Source organism: Leucoraja erinacea, chromosome 5 (assembly GCF_028641065.1).
Source record: "Leucoraja erinacea ecotype New England chromosome 5, Leri_hhj_1, whole genome shotgun sequence".
In the NCBI taxonomy this organism is placed as follows: Eukaryota; Metazoa; Chordata; class Chondrichthyes; order Rajiformes; family Rajidae; genus Leucoraja; species Leucoraja erinaceus.
This window is the reverse complement of record NC_073381.1, coordinates 21256772-21276111: the sequence shown is the minus strand read 5'-3', so window position 1 is coordinate 21276111 and position 19340 is coordinate 21256772. Positions and strand designations below refer to the sequence as shown.

Below are 19340 nucleotides of genomic sequence, written 5' to 3'. Positions count from 1 at the left end.
AAAGCCGAGATCAATAGATTTCTGGCCTTTAAAGGAATCAAGAGATATGAGTATAATACAGTTAGATGACCCTGAGGTTGAAAATCAGTTCTGATTTTCAGTTCGGACTTTATTGCCATAGAGGGAGTGCAGAGAAGGTTCACCAGACTGATTCCTGGGATGTCAGGACTGTCTTATGAAGAAAGACTGGATAGACTTGGTTTATACTTTCTAGAATTTAGGAGATTGAGAGGGGATCTTATAGAAATTTACAAAATTCTTAAGGGGTTGGACAGTCTAGATGCAGGAAGATTGTTCCCGATGTTGGGAAAGTCCAGGACAAGGGGTCACAGCTTAAGGATAAGGGGGAAATCCTTTAAAACCGAGATGAGAAGAACTTTTTGACACAGAGAGTGGTGAATCTCTGGAACTCTCTGCCACAGAGGGTAGTTGAGGCCAGTTCATTGGCTATATTTAAGAGGGAGTTAGATGTGGCCCTTGTGGCTAAGGGGATCAGGGGGTATGGAGAGAAGGCAGGTACGGGATACTGAGTTGGATGATCAGCCATGATCATATTGAATGGTGGTGCAGGCTCGAAGGGCCGAATGGCCTACTCCTGCACCTAATTTCTATGTTTCTATGATTTTGTGGAGCAGAATAGAAAGGCCGAGTAATCTATTCCTGCTCCTGTTCATTATTTTTCTGATTCATCAGGAAAATCAAACAATTGTTAAGGAAGGAACTGCAGATGCTGGTTTATACCGAAGATAGACATAACGTGCTGGAGGAACTCTGGGTCAGGCAGCATCTATGGAGAAAAAGGATGGGTGACGTTTTGGGTTGGAATCCTTCTTCAGACGATGCTGTGGATGTTAAGAAAGGAAGATGTCGTGGTCCCCAGAAATTAATAGAGTTTGAGTAACCTGCAATATGCTGCAAGGGTGTAAGACTTTCTACTTGCATAATCACAGCGGAATATAGGCTGCCCACAGCTCAAGAGGGAACTAATTAAGGACAGAATTCTGACAGTTTCATCCAAATGCTAAATTACTGATGCAGAGGTTGCAAGTACGTTATTAATAAATAACTCATCTGGTGTTACAAGTATAAGTCATGAGATAACATTTAACTTCAGATTTTTGTCCTGGAATACTGGGATTTTAAGTGGATACAGGATAGAACCTAGAACACAGAACAGTACAACACAGGAATGGGCCTTTTGGCATACGGTGTCTGTGCTGAACATAGTCCCGTTAAGCTAATCACATCTGCCTGTGGGCAAGTTGTGCAGAAGGGCCCGTTTCCACACTGCATCACTCAATGACGCTATGACAAAGTCTGCCTTCAAAATTCCAAAGTTCCAGAGAAAACAATCCAAATTTATCCAATCTCTCCCCGAGGCTGAAACTATCAAATCCAGGCAGCATTCTGGTAAACCTCCTGTGCACCGTCTCCAAAACCTCCCCATCTTTCCTGTAATGGGGTGACCAGAACTGCATGCAATACTCCCAAAGCAGCCTGAACAAAATGCTATAGAGCCGCACTATGACTGCTTGATTCTTATATTCAATGCTCCTACAATGAAGGCAAGCATATCATACGTCTTCTTCACCACCCTATCTACTCGTGCTGCCACCTTCAATGAGCAATGAACTTGGACTCCATAGAAAACATAGAAAATAGGTGCAGGAGTAGGCCATTCGGCCCATCGAGCCTGCACCGCCATTCAATATGATCATGGCTGATCATCCAACTCAGTATCCTGTACCTGCCTTCTTTCCATTCCCCTGATCCCTTTAGCCACAAGGGCCACATCTAACTCCCTCGTAAATATAGCCAAATGAACTGGCCTCAACTACCTTCTGTGGCAGAGAATTCCACAGATTCACCACTCTGTGTGAAAAATGTTTTTCTCATCTCGGTCCTAAACGATTTCCCCCTTATCCTTAAACTGTGACCCCTTGTTCTGGACTTCCCCAACATCGGGAACAATCTTCCTGCATCTAGCCTGTCCAACCCCTTAAGAATTTTGTAAGTTTCTATAAGATCCCCCCTCAATCTTCTAAATTCTAGCGAGTACAAGCCGAGTCTATCCGGTTTTTCTTCATATGAAAGTCCTGACATCCCAGGAATCAGTCTGGTGAACCTTCTCTGTACTTCCTCTATGGCAAGAATGTCTTTCCTCAGATTAGGACTCCAAGATCCCTCTGCACAGGATGTTAAGGGTCTTGGTATTTACTGTATACTTTTCCCTTCTATTCAACCTCTCAAAGTACAACACCTCACATTGCTGGGGTTAAAATCCATCTGCTATTTCTCCGTCCATTTCTACAGATGATCTATATCCCGCTATATCTTCTGAGAGCATTTCTCATTGCTCCTCTAATTTTGGTGTTGTCAGCAAACTTACTCACCAACCCATCTACATTTATATCCAGGTCATTCATATGTACAGTATCACAAACAGCTGAGGTCCCAGCACAGATCCCTACAGAACTTCACTGGTCACAGCCCTCCAGCTGTATATCTACCTTCCACCACAAAACTCTGTCTTTTATGAATAAACCAGTTCTGAACGCATATGACCAAGTTATCGTGAATCTCCAACATCTTAATTTTCTGGATCTGCCTACCATGAAGGACCTTATCAAAAGCCTTACAAAATCCATGTACATGATCCTCACCGCCCTGCGTTCATCAATCTCCTTCATCACCCCCTCGAAAAATTCAATCAAGTTAGTGATACAGGATAGTGGTAAAAAATTGAGCAGCATGGTGGCACACCCGATAGAGCTGCTGCCTCACAACATGGGAGATATTCAATCGTGACCTTGAATCTAGAGTTTACACATTCTCCCTGTGGCCGTATCTGCAGCGGCAGATTTTTACATCGTTCGAGAAATTAACTCTCTAGCCGCTGAATGTATGAGCAGGGGTAAGGGGAAAATCTTCGATACGCATGCGAGCTCACTCACAGAGACCTTCAGAGCATCTTTGCAGATATGGCTTCAACACACAGTCTTTTGATAAATAAATTCTTTATTGGTGATAGAAAACAGTGAGATACATCCAAATTTCTCCGAGACTCGTTACTACGATTATCATCGAATTCCAGTTTGTTGCTTTAAACATTAAAAACTCCTCGTGTCTCAGTTGCACTTTGCATGGTCTCCTTTACAACTCGCATGGTTTCCTTTAGACCTCGCATGATCTCCTTTGGTCTCTCATGGCCGAAGGGTTAACCTTCTCCATGGTGGCTTCAAACTACACTAAAAACAAAACTTCTGCGTAAGCATCTTAGCTCCAAACAGGCCCAAAATCACGCCATAAATCCCACCCACAATATAGCGGGCAGTCTAAAATTTAAAGGCACATGCCATCATCAATGACATGCAAAACAAGCCAAATGCCCACTACAGCATGAATTCCCCAGGTGCTCCGGTTTTCTCCCACATCCCAAAGACTTGCCAGTTGGTAGGATAATTGGTCACTGTGAGTTACCCCCTGGAGTGTAGGTGAGAGGTAGAATCTGTGGAAGATGATGGGAATGTGGTGAGAACAAAATATGGGATTATTGTAGGAATTGTGTGAATGGTCGGCATGTGCTCGGTGTGCCGAAGGGCCTATTTCCATGCTGCATCTCTCTGTGACTCTACATAGCATTTTATTCAAGTGCTAGCCACCATCCTCTTGCTGGCAAAGGAGGTTCTGCTCAGGGCATCCAATGGTCTCCTTGCCAGCTCCATCTCTTTCATGGTGTTTGGACACTTGGACTAACAATCCACAGATGTAGGGCACACTAGTTGAGCTTTTAATTTGTGGCAGCGATATTATTCTTGGTTATCACAGTCAAACCTCTAAATCTCACAAAGCTGAACACACATTAAACGAATGAAAAGCCCTCCACAAGAACCATTCAAAAACATCACAAATTACTTCCAAGCCCAGTGATTAATTACTGTAAATGCTCCAGGTGTTGCCTATATTTGTACCTGCGCTCTGAACCCTTTTATGCTCAGCCAAAATTAGTCTCAAAAGAGTGTGAGTGGGATTAAGGTTTTTTTTCTGGTGAGTTGAAGGCTGGTGCTGCAGTTTATTGCTTGCAGGCAGAGACAGCCCAACGGGTTTGCCTCTGAGAATTGAGAATGATGGGAAGTAGGAAATATGGCTGATGCCAGAAGAAGGAACGGAGATGTGGGTGAGAAGCATGATCTTCAGGGAAATATTTTTGGCAGAAGTTTCTGCAAAACAATTTGAACAAGGGTGCAATGATTGCACTTTCCCTGCACTCAGTCACGAAATCTATAAATGAATGGGCAGCAAGATTAGATATGAAAGTTAATGCTAATAACCATGAAGTGTTGCATTTTGGTAGAAAGTATTCGGAAAGGTGATATAAACTGGAGGGAACTATTCCGAAATGCATACAATCAGGCAGCAGCTGTGGAAGGAAATGGACAGCTGACGTTTTAGAAACATAGAAACATAGAAAATAGGTGCAGGAATAGGCCAATCGGCCCTTCGAGCCTGCACCGCCATTCAATATGATCATGGCTGATCATCCAACTCAGTATCCTGTACCTGCCTTCTCTCCATACCCCATGATCCCTTTAGCCACAAGGGCCACATCTAACTCCCTCTTAAATATAGCCAATGAACTGGCCTCAACTACCTTCTGTGGCAGGGAGTTCCAGAGATTCACCACTCTCTGTGTGAAAAATGTTTTTCCCCTTTATCATTAAGGATTTCCCCTTTATCATTAAACTGTGACCCCTAGTTCTGGACTTCCCCAACATCAGGAACAATCTTCCTGCATCTAGCCTGTCCAACCCCTTAAGAATTTTGTAAGTTTCTATAAGATCCCCCCTCAATCTTCTAAATTCTAGCGAGTTTGGGTCTGGGCTCCTCATCTGGCCTGGAAACGTAGAGGCAAAGAGGCCCGATGGTCAAACCCCCTGTAGTCACTGAAGCTTGCTTGGTTCGCAAGAGTCCCCATGATGCAAGGAGCTGTTGACTACACGCACGTCACCTTAAGTGGTTTTCATGTGAACTCAGCCATCTTCATGGACTGCGGCGGATTCCACCACCGCCTCCAGTGGGCGTCCAGAGGAAGTGCAACTTTGCAGGCCGCAACATCGGCCACAGTCAGCAAGTGCTCAGACAGATACCATCGACAACCCACTTCTTGCAGCTTCAATGCCTTAGCCATTTAAAGATGCCCAGTCCGCCTTTAACCAGCACTAACCATTGACAATATCAGACCTCTGTTCGCATGATGACCAATGATCAGCCACAGGCTCGCTGCACATGAATACAACCCATGGGCAGCAATTAGTGCCTTGCCTGCGTCTCAATCACCAGGAGAGACACAATATGTGGAGTAACTAAAGGGGTCAGGTCAGGCAGCATCTCTGGAGAAAATGGATAGGTGATGTTTCAGGTCGGGACCTTTCTCCAGACTGATTGAATAGGTGCTTTAGCCAACATGTCTGAAGAAAGGTCTCGACCCGAAACGTCATCCATTCCTTCTATCCAGAGATGCTGCCTATCCCGCTGAGTTACTCCAGCATTTTATGTTTATGTTTGGTTTAAACCAGCATCTGCAATTCCTTCCTATGATATCAACTTAAACTAATCTCTTCTGCTTGCACATAATACGTATTCCTCCATTCCCTGCATATCTATATGCCTATATAAAAGCATCTTGAAATCCACTATTGTATCATAGAAACATAGAAACATAGAAATTAGGTGCAGGAGTAGGCCATGGCGATGTATCCCTCCACCATTGTGCCTCCCTGGCAGTGCGTTCCAGACACCCACTATTCTCTGTATAAAAAGACTTACCTCGCACATCTCCTTTAAACTTTGCCTCTTTCACATTAAGGCTATGCCCTCCAGTGTTTGACATTTCCACCCTGGGGAAAAAGGTACTGAGAGTCATATTCACTCCAATTTGCAGTTAGGTCAATCTCAATGAAAACTTTACTGCCAACGACAGTCACCTCTCTCTACTTTTAAAAGACTTCCTTGTAGAAATTGTTTTCACTTCTCTTTTGCCCTTTCCATCTTTTCTTATTCTCTACTCCCTCTTTCTCATAGAAACCCAAAGAGCTCATTCGGCCCATTCTGCTGATGCTGGCCCTTTGAAAGCACTGTTCCATCAGTTGCAATGCACTGTCTTTTCACCATTGTCCTGCAAACGCTTCCATTTTAAGTGTTTACTCAATTCTCTTTTCAAAGTCACTACTGAATCTGCTTCTGCTGCCGTTGTTGGGAGAAAACAATTGTTGAAGCACAATTGATTCAAGATGTTTTAATACATAATCTTGAACCTTTAACTCTGGGAGAATGCAACAAAAATTATAAAAGATGATAAATAGCAAATATTTAATTGTTTTCAGATTTGTACATGACTGCGAGCTGAACCTGCTTCCACAACCCTTTCAGGTTAGTGTTGTCCACATTGGAACAATTTGTGGCTTAAAAATATACTCATTCTCAGAGAACAAATACAAGTCTCTAGCTTCTCCAGATCTTGCAGTCCCTCGTTCTGGGACCAGATTCTTACTTTCTATCCGCTCCAAAATCACAAACATCCATTACATTCAAACTGGCAGCTTTTTGTAGACCTGGTGAAACAGCTGAAGTTCCCACAGCACATCGTTACGACCACCCTGAGGCCAGACATCCTCCTGGTCTCAGAGGCAACCAAAAACATCGTCTTGTTGGAACGGACAGTGCCGTGGGAGGACCGTCTGGAGGAGGCGCACGAGAGGAAGATGGCCAAGTATGAAGAGCTGGTCATGGACTGCCGTAAGCAGGGCTGGAAGGCAAGGTGTATGCCCATCGAGGTTGGCTGCAGAGGTTTTGCAGGGCAATCGATCTACAAAGCTTTGAGTGCACTGGGCATCAACGGAGTGGCGAGGAGAAGAGCCATCAAGAACACCACAGAGGCAGTGAAGAAAGCCTCGGGATGGCTCTGGATCAGGAGAGGAGGTCCATGGGGACAACGAATCCCAGCTGAACACAAGTCGTGGTCTGATCAACCATGGCTGGATTGCCTAGGTGAGGGTGTCTGATGTTGAAAGACCCGAAACACCCAATAACCCCAGGTTACATCAGTGATGATGTGTTCAGGAGCATCAAGAGATGTATTTTAACAATTTAGACGTGGCAACAAAAAGCTGAATGTAATAATTCATGCGAAGTCTAATAGTGGTTTGGCAAAAAATGGTGGCGCAGCAATAGAGCTACTGTCTTACCGTGCCAGTGACCCGGGTTCGATCCTGACTATGGGTGCTTGTCTGTTAGGAGCTTGTACGTTCTCCCCGTGACCTGGTTTTTCACAGAGATCTTCAGTTTCCTCCAACACTGCAGGTTTGTAGGTTAATTGGCTTGGTATAAATGTTAAAAATGCAAAATTGTCCCTAGTGTGTGTAGGGTTGCGTTAATGTGCGGGGATCGCTGGTCGGTGCGGACTTGGTGAGCCGAAGAGCCTGTTTCCACGCTGTGCCTCTAAACTAACTAAACTAAACTAAAATTTTTTTCCCCCAGGGTCTGCCTGAAATTTGTTGGTCTTCCAGTGGAAGGAGATGTCCGTAGGCAAATATCGCCAAGAGCACTTTATGGAGGATGGCTGAAGCTCAGTGTGGCCACCGCAAAGACTCTGTGGGGAGGCACCACATTCTGTCACTGGACACTGTGTAACAACCTTGCAAAGGCTGCATGAATGTAGTGGTTAAAGTGGAAATGTGAGTGGCATTGACTCATCGTAAGTGAATGCATTGAATTGTTTCGCAGAATGCATGAAGACAATTACCTGTCCCAGTTATACACATAATGAATAAAGTGCATTTGGGGGAATGAAAATCTTCACTATGGCATTTATAGCTACAAAGCAATGAATGTAAAGGTCATATTGATTAATGGGTACAGTGTGCAGAACACTTCATAATGTGTCATGCCCTTGGGAGATCAGATACATACCATCTCTCGGGGATACAATTCCATTATCCCAATCACTTCCTTATCTCCCTTTACACCTGCAAATGTCAGCTCTCTCACAGATTCCTATCAACTCCCTTGTGTTTCTTTGGTGCTATTAGCCACTCTTAGGGGTGACTTACAGTAGCCAAACTGGTATATTGGGGGGAAACCGGAGCATCCAAGAGAAACGGGAAGACACTGGGAGAACGTGCAAACTCCACATGGACATTGTCTACTGCCAGGTTCAAACCCAGATCTTTAGAGTGACACTGTGACCCCAAATCTTGCTCCACTGTTGTAGTGTATATAATGCTAACTGTATCTTTAACAACTGTGTACCAAATGGGGTTATTTGTGTCATGTTAAATATTAATTATCTTATCAGTCGTGAATATGTGTGCGGGTATGCGCAGTGTACTTTTGTAAAATAAAGGAAACCCACACTGGCAACAGTTTGACTGAAAACCTGTCTTTGTTTCTGTCTACTTGCAACTACTGTAGTATCTTAAAAATGTCTCGTTCCTCTTAAACACAGTGATCTACAAACTGTAAGAGGCCCAAATCCACTAAAAGCCCTGACTATTGATAAGAGATTATAACACTGTGGCAACGGTGCTGTTCCCACTTGGAGATGGGACATTATTTTTACCTTAAAGGGAAGACAAAAATGTCAAAGCAAGAGAGGTGGAAAGCAGATTTAACACAAAGGAATCAATAAACAACTTAAGCCCCAAACTTGGTACTTCCTGGAAATAAAAGCCAATCTTTAATTTGATTGAATGAAAAGGTTGCTACATTAAAGGAAGGAATTGTATACCTCGCTGCACATAATTCTGAACTGTCCAAACAAAAGCAGTATGATTAATGTTTTTACTTTCAAAGGATTTTTTTTTTTTTCCTTGGATTTTTAATTTGAATGACATTGTGGGGGTCACAATTTTCACAGCTGCGAGATAACTTGTTTATTGTAGAGCCAAGTACGACCACAAAGAAACATTATAACCACGTGGTTTATCAAGGGATTGTGATGCCACACAGAGTGGTTTCTAGTTCCTAAGCACACCTGTTTTTCTTGCAAAGTATTCCCACCTGTACATAAAACAAAAGGTCAATCTTTCATGTCTGCACAGGAAAGGGCAAGAATATAATAGTTTCTGCGAGCCGTATTGAGTTGTATTTCCCTTGCGTTAATTTTGATTAAATCATCGACTTGAAGATGGACTGGACTGACAGCAATCTGTAGCAGATTTTCCATGCCACATCCTATTCCATGTTTTGCTTTTGCTGTAAAATCTGTTAAGATACTTCTTACAATAAAATACTCTGCTGTCAAAGCCTGTTCAGCCCTTGTTCAAGAACAATCGCCTCATATGCAAGGGAAACACAAGGATGCTCAGAAAAATACATAAAATGCTGGAGTAACTCGGTGGGTCAGGCAGCATCCATGGAGAACAAGGGTAGGTAACATTTTGAGACAGGACCCTCCTTCAATCTGAAGCAGGATCCTGACTTGAAATATCACATATCCACATTCTCCAGGAATGTGGCCTGATAAGATGAGATATTCCAGCACCTTGCATCTTTTTTGTAAACCAGAATCTGCAGTTCATTGTTCCTACAAAGATATTCAGACTGTTTGCCTCTTTTCAAGGTTCTTGGAGGCTGTAAAAAATGCACAATCCACAGAGTTCTTTAAGACCAGTGGACTTTGTGATAGATATGATAGAAAACACTCCTCCGTTTTATGTAGGAAGTAACTGCAGATGCTGGTTTAAACCGCAGATAGACACAAATTGTTGTAGTAACTCAGAGGGACAGGCAGCATCTCTGGAGAAAAGGAATGGGTGACGTTTCGGGTCGAGACCCTTCTTCCATTTTATGCACCACACCATTGGAATTCAGTTGCATCTTACTGATGAATGCAAAACAAATAGTATTCTTAGTTTTATTATTGGGGGGAAAAAAAGTGCAAGAAAAAGGAAGTTGTAGGAAACAACTGAGACACAAATGAGATTCAAGAGGAATATTACATCCAATTCTGGGCACCACTCTTTGGGTGGGATAACAAGACGGAGAGGGTGCAGATGGGATTTATTGGAGGAATGCAGTTCCTGTCCAAGGAATAGGTGGCAGTGCATACGTGGAGATCCCATCTCTAAATCTAGTCACCGCTGGAATGCCTGTTAATTAATTGCTGCCAATCCTGATGTGTTTGTTGAAGTAGTGTTGACAGACTGCCACTGGAGCCATTGTAAAGAAGCAGCACAATGCCACTTACTGGGAGCTCTGCCAGTCTCTGGTCATAACCGATTAGCAACAACTCCAGCCAGGAGACTGTGGCCTGATCCATTAGTACGTTATGACGGAGGGATTCATCTCTTTTTGTTGCCAATTAAAGGTTGCCAACAGCTTGCTTTTTAACAAGCGAGTAAGATCGTAACAGCCTGGCTATCTGGCATATACCAGACTTGCATGATCAAATCTGCTAGTCATTCGAGTCAAGCTAGGCTGTTCACTCTGAATTGCATGCCATTGGTACAATGCCAGGGAACATTGGTTTTTTTTCTAATGTGGATCCAATCAGTTTGATTGCGGCCAATGCTAAAATAGCAAGCAGGTCAGACGGATGCTTGATGTAGCTTTGAGAGTACGAGTCAAGAGAGACCTCATCCTTTCACTCAGCAATATGAAGGTACCCTGGCTGGTCGCTGGTGCAGAATAAGATACCGCTCCATAAGCTCTGCTGCAACATAAATGCACAGTGGTCACACAACGACAATGCCAGCTTATTCCCATATAACATATTTCTCTCATCACTCAGTCCCCAACCCTACATTAGCTCAAGCCGGAATATGTAATAGAAGTTTAATTGGCAGGCAAAGTACTGCTGACTAGATAGTTCCATGAATTGACCAGCACTGGCACGATGGGCCAAAAGGCCTCGTTCAGTGTTGTATTGATCGATAGCATTATCCTCGCTTGCGTTTGCAGCTCACATCACTCAGTCTCCCACAGCTACAGGCACCCTGTACCCTCTACTGTCTTGTACCATCTGGAAACACAGCATCACTTTCACTCAGTGCCACTTTTCCACCACCTTCCTCACGCCCCTGAACCGCCTCTAAAGTGTGGCACTGATGAGCTCGGCATTTCCTTCAGCTGTCCATTGGGAAACCAAAACCAAAGGAATCGTTTATAGTCTTGTTCATGTACACACCAACTCCAGCTCCCTCCCCAGCACCAGAGGCTGGACCAGGTCGTGCATAGGCTGATATTGCACATTGCACACCGAGATGAGCTGCTACTATCTACTTCATCATCAAGGCTTTCACTGTGGCTCAGCTCACTGATTCCTAAAACAATTGTCCATGCCTGGGGGTGACACAGTGGCGCAGCGCTAGAGTTGTTGATTTAGAGCGTCAGAGATCCGGGTTCAAGACATGCAGGTTTGTAGGTTAATTGGCTTCCGTAAATTGTCCCGTGTAGGATAGAACTGGTGTACAAGGGTTCGTTGGTCTGCACAGACTCGGTGGGCCAATGGGTCTGTTTCCACTCTGTACTTCTACGCTAAACTAAATAAAATGCTGTTGCTCTCTCAAGAATTTAGTCTCCTCAGAGTCTCAACCCTTCATCTTCCAGCCTCCACAGACTTTGTCATCCAAAACATTGCCACTCCTAGCCAAACCCATATCACCTGCACCATCCCATTCACCCGACATCCTGGAGCTTCCAAAACTCCCTTGTCCATGAGATTCCACATCCTGATCATCATATTAAGGATGGAAGATACCTGCATTGGCTTCTTTACGTGAAGCATCTCCAAAGCCCATGTTGTTGATATTTTCCTTTTTGCTCATTTCCTGTGGTAGGTTCTTCCAGATGGATAGCACATTCACAGGGAATGAGACTACCTTTGTCACCACTGCTTCTCGTCATTGTGTGTAGGAGTTTGCTGACAAGAGTACACTAGTATTAATCTGATGATCAGCACATCAATGAGCAAAGGGATTTCTGAGGAATGAGAAGGAGTGGGAAGTAATAATTAGCAAATCAAAAACAAAATGCTTTATATTGCACTGGTTTGCAAGTGGTAAATCATGCCAAGACTGTTAAAGCAATGTTTTGACAATAAATATTTTCCCTTTCTTCACAATCCCTCCATTGATCCCCATAGCAACTCCATATTCTTCACACCCTCCAAGCTGCAGAATATTGCATCTCCTATTCTGGACTGTGACAAAAACCTGAATTTTAACTGTTCCTAAATCAATGAAACCCCGTTTCTCTGTGCTTGCTGCCTGCCTTGCCGAGCATATTTTGGTTATTCAATGGCTTGTACAAAAGCGAGCAATGAACGTTGTATTGTAAACCATCAAATCATCCCCTCATGGGAAGGTGGATTTTCCTTATGAATTATTTCTGAAGCATAGATTGTCAAATGCTTAAAATGACAGAGCACAGAGGGGGAAATGTTTTAATTACTCCTTTATTGAGCTTGCTGGAAGCATATTTACCTCCATTGGCTAGGCGGCAAATTATAAAAATGTTTCTTTTCTTTTAACGTGGTTATGGATAGACATGAAGGGGCAGCAGGAGTCTCGGAAGTCCCCATGCGACTGATTATTAATCATATGACAGGGTCGGGTCCAGGGCAATCGGAAAGTCTCCATAATATCAAGCTCAGCAGAGCACTGAGTAGTGCTTGAAAACATCACACAGAGCAACTGGCCACAGAAATGCAAATCACCGGCCCGGTCAAAGGGAGAGGCTGGCAGGTGGCCTCCACATTCAACTCATGTCAATAGTCACCTCAGTTCCACAGCCATCAGCACATGTGCAATGTCATATGAGGAAAGATTGGAAAGACTGGGCTTGCATTCACTGGAATTTAGAAGGATGAGAGGGGATCTAATAGAAACATATAAAATTATAAAAGGACTGGACAAGCTAGATGCAGGAAAAATGTTCCCAATGTTGGGGGAGTCCAGAACCAGGGGCCACAGTCCAAGAATAAAGGGGAGGCCATTTAAAACTGAGATGAGAAAAACGTTTTCACCCAGAGAGCTGTGAATTTGTAGAATTCTCTGCCTCAGAAGATAGTGGAGGCCAATGCAGTGGGTGCATTCAAAAGAGAATTAGATAGAGACCGGGGCTAGCGGAATCAATGGGTATGGGGAGAAGGCAGGAACGGGGTACTGATGGTGGACGATCAACCATGATCTCAGTGAATGGAGGTGCTGGCTCGAAGGGCCAAATGGCCTCCTCCTGCACCTATTGTCTATTGTCTATGTCTATGACTGATTACTACTTCCAATTAACTGAAACACACCGCCACTCCGTGCGTTACTGTGACGTGACACCACATATTTTTAAAGCCCTCCCTTAAAAAAACCCAGAAAAGAGTGTCGTGTGCAAATATTTACAGGCTCACAGGGCTGCACTAACTTGGTGCCTGATGGATAACTTATGGTGTGTTCTTGCAACAAAGTGCCACATGTGCTTCCCATTGAGCTAATGATAGTATTAAAGGGTGGCAGAGGAAAAACTGTTTGACTTTATAATACATTAAAATGGCATGTATACACACAGGCACTGTGTAGGAGTCACAAAGCTATAATTCAACCGAGCAGCTCTTAATGCATGTCAGTGAAGCCCTAACATAATGTTAACTCTTATCATCGCATCTGTTATACTGCACTGCTCTGACCTTGGAAGTATTGAACAAAAGGGATATTTTAATGTGCACAATTTGCGGTTGTCGGACTGACAAGTTGAGGAGGAAAATATTAACAACAGCTGGAGGTCGGGGCAATATACTCAATGGTGTCAATATCAAAATCTAATGTCACATCATTCACACACACGGCTTATTGTGGAACAACTATTTGGCTAATTTAAGGCCTCCTCGTGAAACTTGAGGCCTCCACCCTCCCCCTCACTGTGGTTCATTCTCATTGGCCTTCCTTCACTCCACCTCCATCTCCACCTCCATCCGCTCATTGTCCGCCCCCCTGAGAGGTCTGTCCGCCCTTCACGGCCAGTGCTTCTATCCCACTGGACCACCCACCACTGCGTGCCACACTCGATGTCTTTGCCACCCTGAGAGGAATGCTCCCGTCCATCGAGGCTCCTTATGCCAGTGGCATTGACTTTCCAATCCAGATTGGTTGATGACTGGGCTGTCATTTCAGTCCTCCAGTCTCCAGCAGGGGAGACATTATCTGCCGATCACCGCGCCTCACTTCAATCCACCTATCACTTGCCAATTTTTGCTCCACTCCTTCCCCTCACCTTTCCTTACTCGCTTTCTTTCCTCTATTCCTTCAGTCTGAAGAAGGGTCACAACCCGAAACAACACCTGTCCATGGTGTCCAGGGATATTGCCTGACCCGCTGAGTAGCTTTAGCACTTTGTGTCTTTTTATTGTAAGCCAGCATCTGCAGTTCATTGTTTCCACAAGGATACTCAGACAGTTTGCCTCTTTTCCAAGTTCATTGGTGACTTTGTAAACAGTAGCATCCCTGGCAAACTCAGCTGGTCAGGAAGAATCCCTGGAGAACTAGCAGTCACAAGTGACTAGTGCCTCTAACCCGAAACATCACCTACACATGTTCTCCATGGATGCTGCCTGACCCGCTGAGTTTCTTCAGCATTTTGAGTCTTTTTTTGGTAGGCCAGCAACTGCAACTCTTCATTTCTATATTCTACCAGCTGATTCATCCTTGCATTCCAGGGTCATCTTGTAAGGCTTAGAAACATGTGCAAACATGTCAGAAAATAGGTGCAGTAGTAGGCCATTCGGTCCTTTGAGCCAGCACCACCATACAATATGATCATGGCTGATCATCCAAAATCAGTATCCCGTTCCGGCTTCATCCCCATATCCCTTGATTCCCATAGCCCCAAGAGCTAAATCTAACTCTCTCTTGAAACTCTCTCTTAGAAACAAGCTCCTTGGCCCACCATGCCTATGCTGACTATCATACTAATATATACTAATCTCAATCACCTTCATTAATTCCACACCTCTCTATATTTCTTGCTCATTCAAGTACCTGTCCACATAACTCTTCAATGTTGTCCCTGTTCTTGCATCTTGCACCTCCACTGGCAGCTCGTTCCAGATACCAAGTCCTGTTTGTATAAAATGTTTACCCCTCGAATCCCCTTTAAACCATGTCCCTTTCACCATAAACCTATGCACCCCAGTGTTAGGCATTCTTACCATGGGAACAGATGCTGGCTTGCTACTCACTCAATTTCTCAACGTAAGCCTTGCTTCCTGTACTACAGACAAACCACTTTCTAAGAGTCGGGAGGTGGGAGGGGGGGATGGGGGGTGGGATGAAGTGATACGCAACAGATGGCAAAACCCAACAAGGTTTATTCTTTTTTTTTCTCTATTGGATGCAGATGGAAGTGAGTTGTGTAAGACATTTATTTATTGTTCTGCGTTTGCTTTTTGGCAGTCCTCAATGCTTGCCTTCAGTCTTTCCATTTGTATGCTGGCAGGAGAGGTGTTGGAGCCAAGTTTGTAGACCAGTGGGTGGGCTGTGACTATTGACAAAACATGCCCAGTGGTCATCGGAACCGTGATGGCTCTGACCCAAGCATTGAATCTGAAATAATGGTCCAGCAAAACAAAATGCTTCCAACGTATAAATCACAATAATAAACTTAATCCCGTTTCTTCACAAATATATTACACAGCTGCTGGAAAAGTAAAAGCCTACTTCAACATTATCCACAGTTACAATGATCAAGAAATGTAGCTCTCCACATCATATGGTGGATACAGATTCAATTTTCAGATTGGAAATTGCATAAATAAATACTTGGAAGATAAAAATAATTTGAGTTATGGAAAATATGTAAAAGAATTGAATTGTTTGAAGTTCAAGTTGATTGTTGTAAAACATCAGTGCCGATTTATTATTGAGACCCTCGGGCTATCTTTACTGGCATTATCTTGCCCTAACTGTTATTCCCTTTATCCTGTATCTGCACACTGTGGATGGCTCGATTGTAATCATGTATTGTCTTCCCACTGACTGGTCAACAAGCAACAAAAGCTTTTCACTGTACCTCGGCACACGTGACAATAAACTAAACTATAAAATTAGTGAAAAATGTCAAAGAGGAGTAAAACAATATTTTGTGATTGTCTTCATGCGAGACACAGAAACCCCCCAAAAAGTGCAGTAATATAGATATGGAATGAATAAGTTCAGAGAAAAGAACATAAAGGAAAAAAAATAGTCTTGGAGAAAGTGATGAGGCTGAAAGATGATAAATCCCCAGGACCTGATGGCCAATATCCCAGGTTTTGAAGGACATGAGCATGGAGAAAATAGGTCTTCTAAAATCCCATAGGTTCGAGAATGGTACCCACAGTAGAAGGCAGCAAGTTTTTTGTATGGTTTAGTTTTGAGATACAGCATGGAGACGGGTCCCTGCCGACCAGCGATCACCTGTTCACAGTGGTCCCATCCTACACACTAGGGACGATTTACAGAAGCCAATTAACCTACAAACCTGCATGCCTTTAGAGTGTGGGAGGAAACCGGAGCACCCAGAGAAAAACAATGTGGTCACAGGGAGAAAGAGCAAACTCCGTACAGACGGCACTCGTAGTCCAGATCGAACCTGGGTCTCTGGCACTGTAAAGCAGCAACTCTCCTGCTGCATCACTATGCTGCCCTAAATGTGATCCCATTATTTCAAAAAATAGCAAAGAGGAATCCACCAATATTCCTGACATCAGTGTCATGAAAAATGCTGGAATCTCTGAATACACAATCACACATGCAAGATACAAATCATGAGCATGAGCTGGCTACTTGTTTCCTCATGTTGGCTCTGCTTGTTCATGGCTTATCTCAATGTAAGCTCAATTGATAAACTCATTCCTTGCTTATCTCCAGACCTTGCCTATCAATAATATGTCTTCCTCTTCTTAAATTATTCAAATATGTTGCTTCCTCTGTCCTTGGAGGAGTTTTTAAAGAACCCACAACCTCATCACTGTCTTAAATGGCTGTTACCTTATTTTTTAATCTGTCAACTCTTGATCTCCATTCTCCCTCAAGAGGAAACATACTCTCCATATTCAACCTGTTAACGCCTTTCAGGATCTTATTTATTTCAATCCCGCCTCTGCTCACTCTTCTAAACTCTAGTGGATACAGCCTGTCCAATCTTTCCTCAAGAGGCAATCGGCCCAAAGCCAGGTATCAGTCCAGTAAACTGACCCTGATCTGTTCGACGTTAAGTGACCTTACAGGCACATCAGTTTCATTTTATAAAAAATGTTAAACCAGTTTTTCTCTGTACTTTTAATGGGCTGTGGCAAGCATTTTGGCGATCTGCTGTTGCTAGGCTGACTTTAATCTATCCATTTAACTAAAAATTGCATGGAGTTTAACTTCCCAAACTTGCTGCCAAGCCAAGATGGGTGTGACTGCAGCTGTAATAAGTTCTAGTATAACCAAGAACAGCTATGGCACTGAACGATGTTCCTACATGAAAGAATGGGTCGATCGGGCTTGTATTCACTTGAATTTAGAAGGATGAGAGGATATCTCATAAACATATAACATTCATAAAGGATTGGACAGACTAAATGCAGGAAAAACTCATTGGGGGAGTCCAGAACCAGGGGCACAGATTAAGAATAAGGGGTAGACCATTTAGGACTGAGATGAGTTCACCCAGAGAGTTGAGAATCTGTGGAATTATCTGCCATAGAAGGAGACCCAAGGTTTCCGTGCAGTTCCCGTGCAGGTGGTTGCCGGAGGTTGCAGGTAATGGAAACAGGTAGGGGGACTGACAAAAACCTCCGGGAACCGCACGGAAACCTTGGGTGGGGTGCAAAGTCTCCAGAGGTTTCCGTTCAGGTTTGCTAAGTAGGACAGGGGCATTAGGACTAAAGGAATCAAGGGATATGGGGAAAAAAGCCAGAATGGGGTACTGATTGTAGATGATCAGCCATGATCATATTGAATGGCAGTGCTGACTTGAAGGGCAAAATGGCCTCCTCCTGCACCTATTTTTTTCTCTATTCACATGTCCCATGGACATTTGCAGTTGCTTTATAACCCCACTGCAGAATCTTACTTGCACACTGTACACACATGGCAGAGCACAAGCTTCCCAGTAGAAAGCAACACTTATTCTCACTGGGTCTGATTGCAAGGCCATAATAATGTTCTTTCCTCAACGGAATCTTGTTGCGCTATTTTAAAAGTTACTTGGCTGATTGGCAGCTGCTTTTTATTTTAACTTGAACATTAACCAGGGGAAATAAATACTAAAAATAAGATGAAAAGAAACAACATTTTGCAGTGGGTGTGAGCATGAAGCTGGAAACTGAGTTGGAAGAATAGGATGAGGTAAAAAAAGGAACATTAATTGTGAACTGATAGCTTCACTTTTCATTTGATGTTGGCTTAATGCATTAGTAAGGTAGCTCTCTCGTTTGGTAATGTTTGCTGTTATACACGTTAATATTTTGTTCACGGACCACCATAATTGTGAACTGACCATTGGTTGATACACATTGGTTTGTACACATTGGCAGTTAAGATCTGAACAATCTGGACATGTTATCAATATTTTTAAAGACAACAGCCATTTTTAATATTTAAGTATCTCAGCATTTATTGGATAGTTATATGGATGGGAAGGGAATGGAGGGTTATGGTCTGAGCGCAGGTATATGGGACTAGGGGAGATTATGTGTTCGGCACGGACTAGAAGGGTCGAGATGGCCTGTTTCCGTGCTGTAATTGCTATATGGTTATATGGTTATATTTGCAGATTGTTCTTCCATGATGCAACCTTCGATGGTTAGAAACGGGACTCCCCAAATGGAAAGAGGGCCCCACGGCTTTTCTTTTCATTTTCTCAGCTTTTCTTTCCTTTTCCTGCAATTAAGGTGTAAATCCACGGTTTGGAACTTCATGAATCATTATACGTAAGTTGTGATACGGTGACAGCAGGCTATGTAGCAGTGGAGACGATTGCAGCCAAGCCTTGTGATACTTCCACCTGATATCCCCCATAATCACTCTTCCCAGACACACCAGTAGAAATATTTTTCTTGAACTTCCAGGAGACATGGTAGATTCACCCCTGTCATTCCATCTCCTTCTGCTTTCATCAGGCAAATTGGACAGAAGTTTGAAAACACAGACCTCCAGATTCAGGACCAGTTTCTTCCCCGCTGTTATCAGGCAACTGAACGGTCCTCTCATCAGCTAGAGTCCTGACATCCCATATACCTCATTGGCGATCCTTGAATTATCTTGCACTAAATGTTGTACCTTTTATGTACAGTTTGATTGTATTCATGCATAGTCTTTTCTTTGACT

At 43.4% G+C, this 19340-nt stretch overlaps 1 long non-coding RNA gene across 1 annotated transcript in view; it reads left to right on the top strand.

Annotated features, from left to right (window-relative positions):
- The window catches only part of LOC129697028 (uncharacterized), a 38397-nt gene extending 24260 nt beyond the window's left edge, over positions 1-14137 (top strand). The window contains exon 3 of the long non-coding RNA XR_008723436.1: positions 7537-14137. This is a non-coding gene — a long non-coding RNA (uncharacterized LOC129697028). The remainder of the gene's footprint in view (positions 1-7536) is intronic.
- The last annotated feature ends 5203 nt before the right edge of the window (positions 14138-19340 follow it).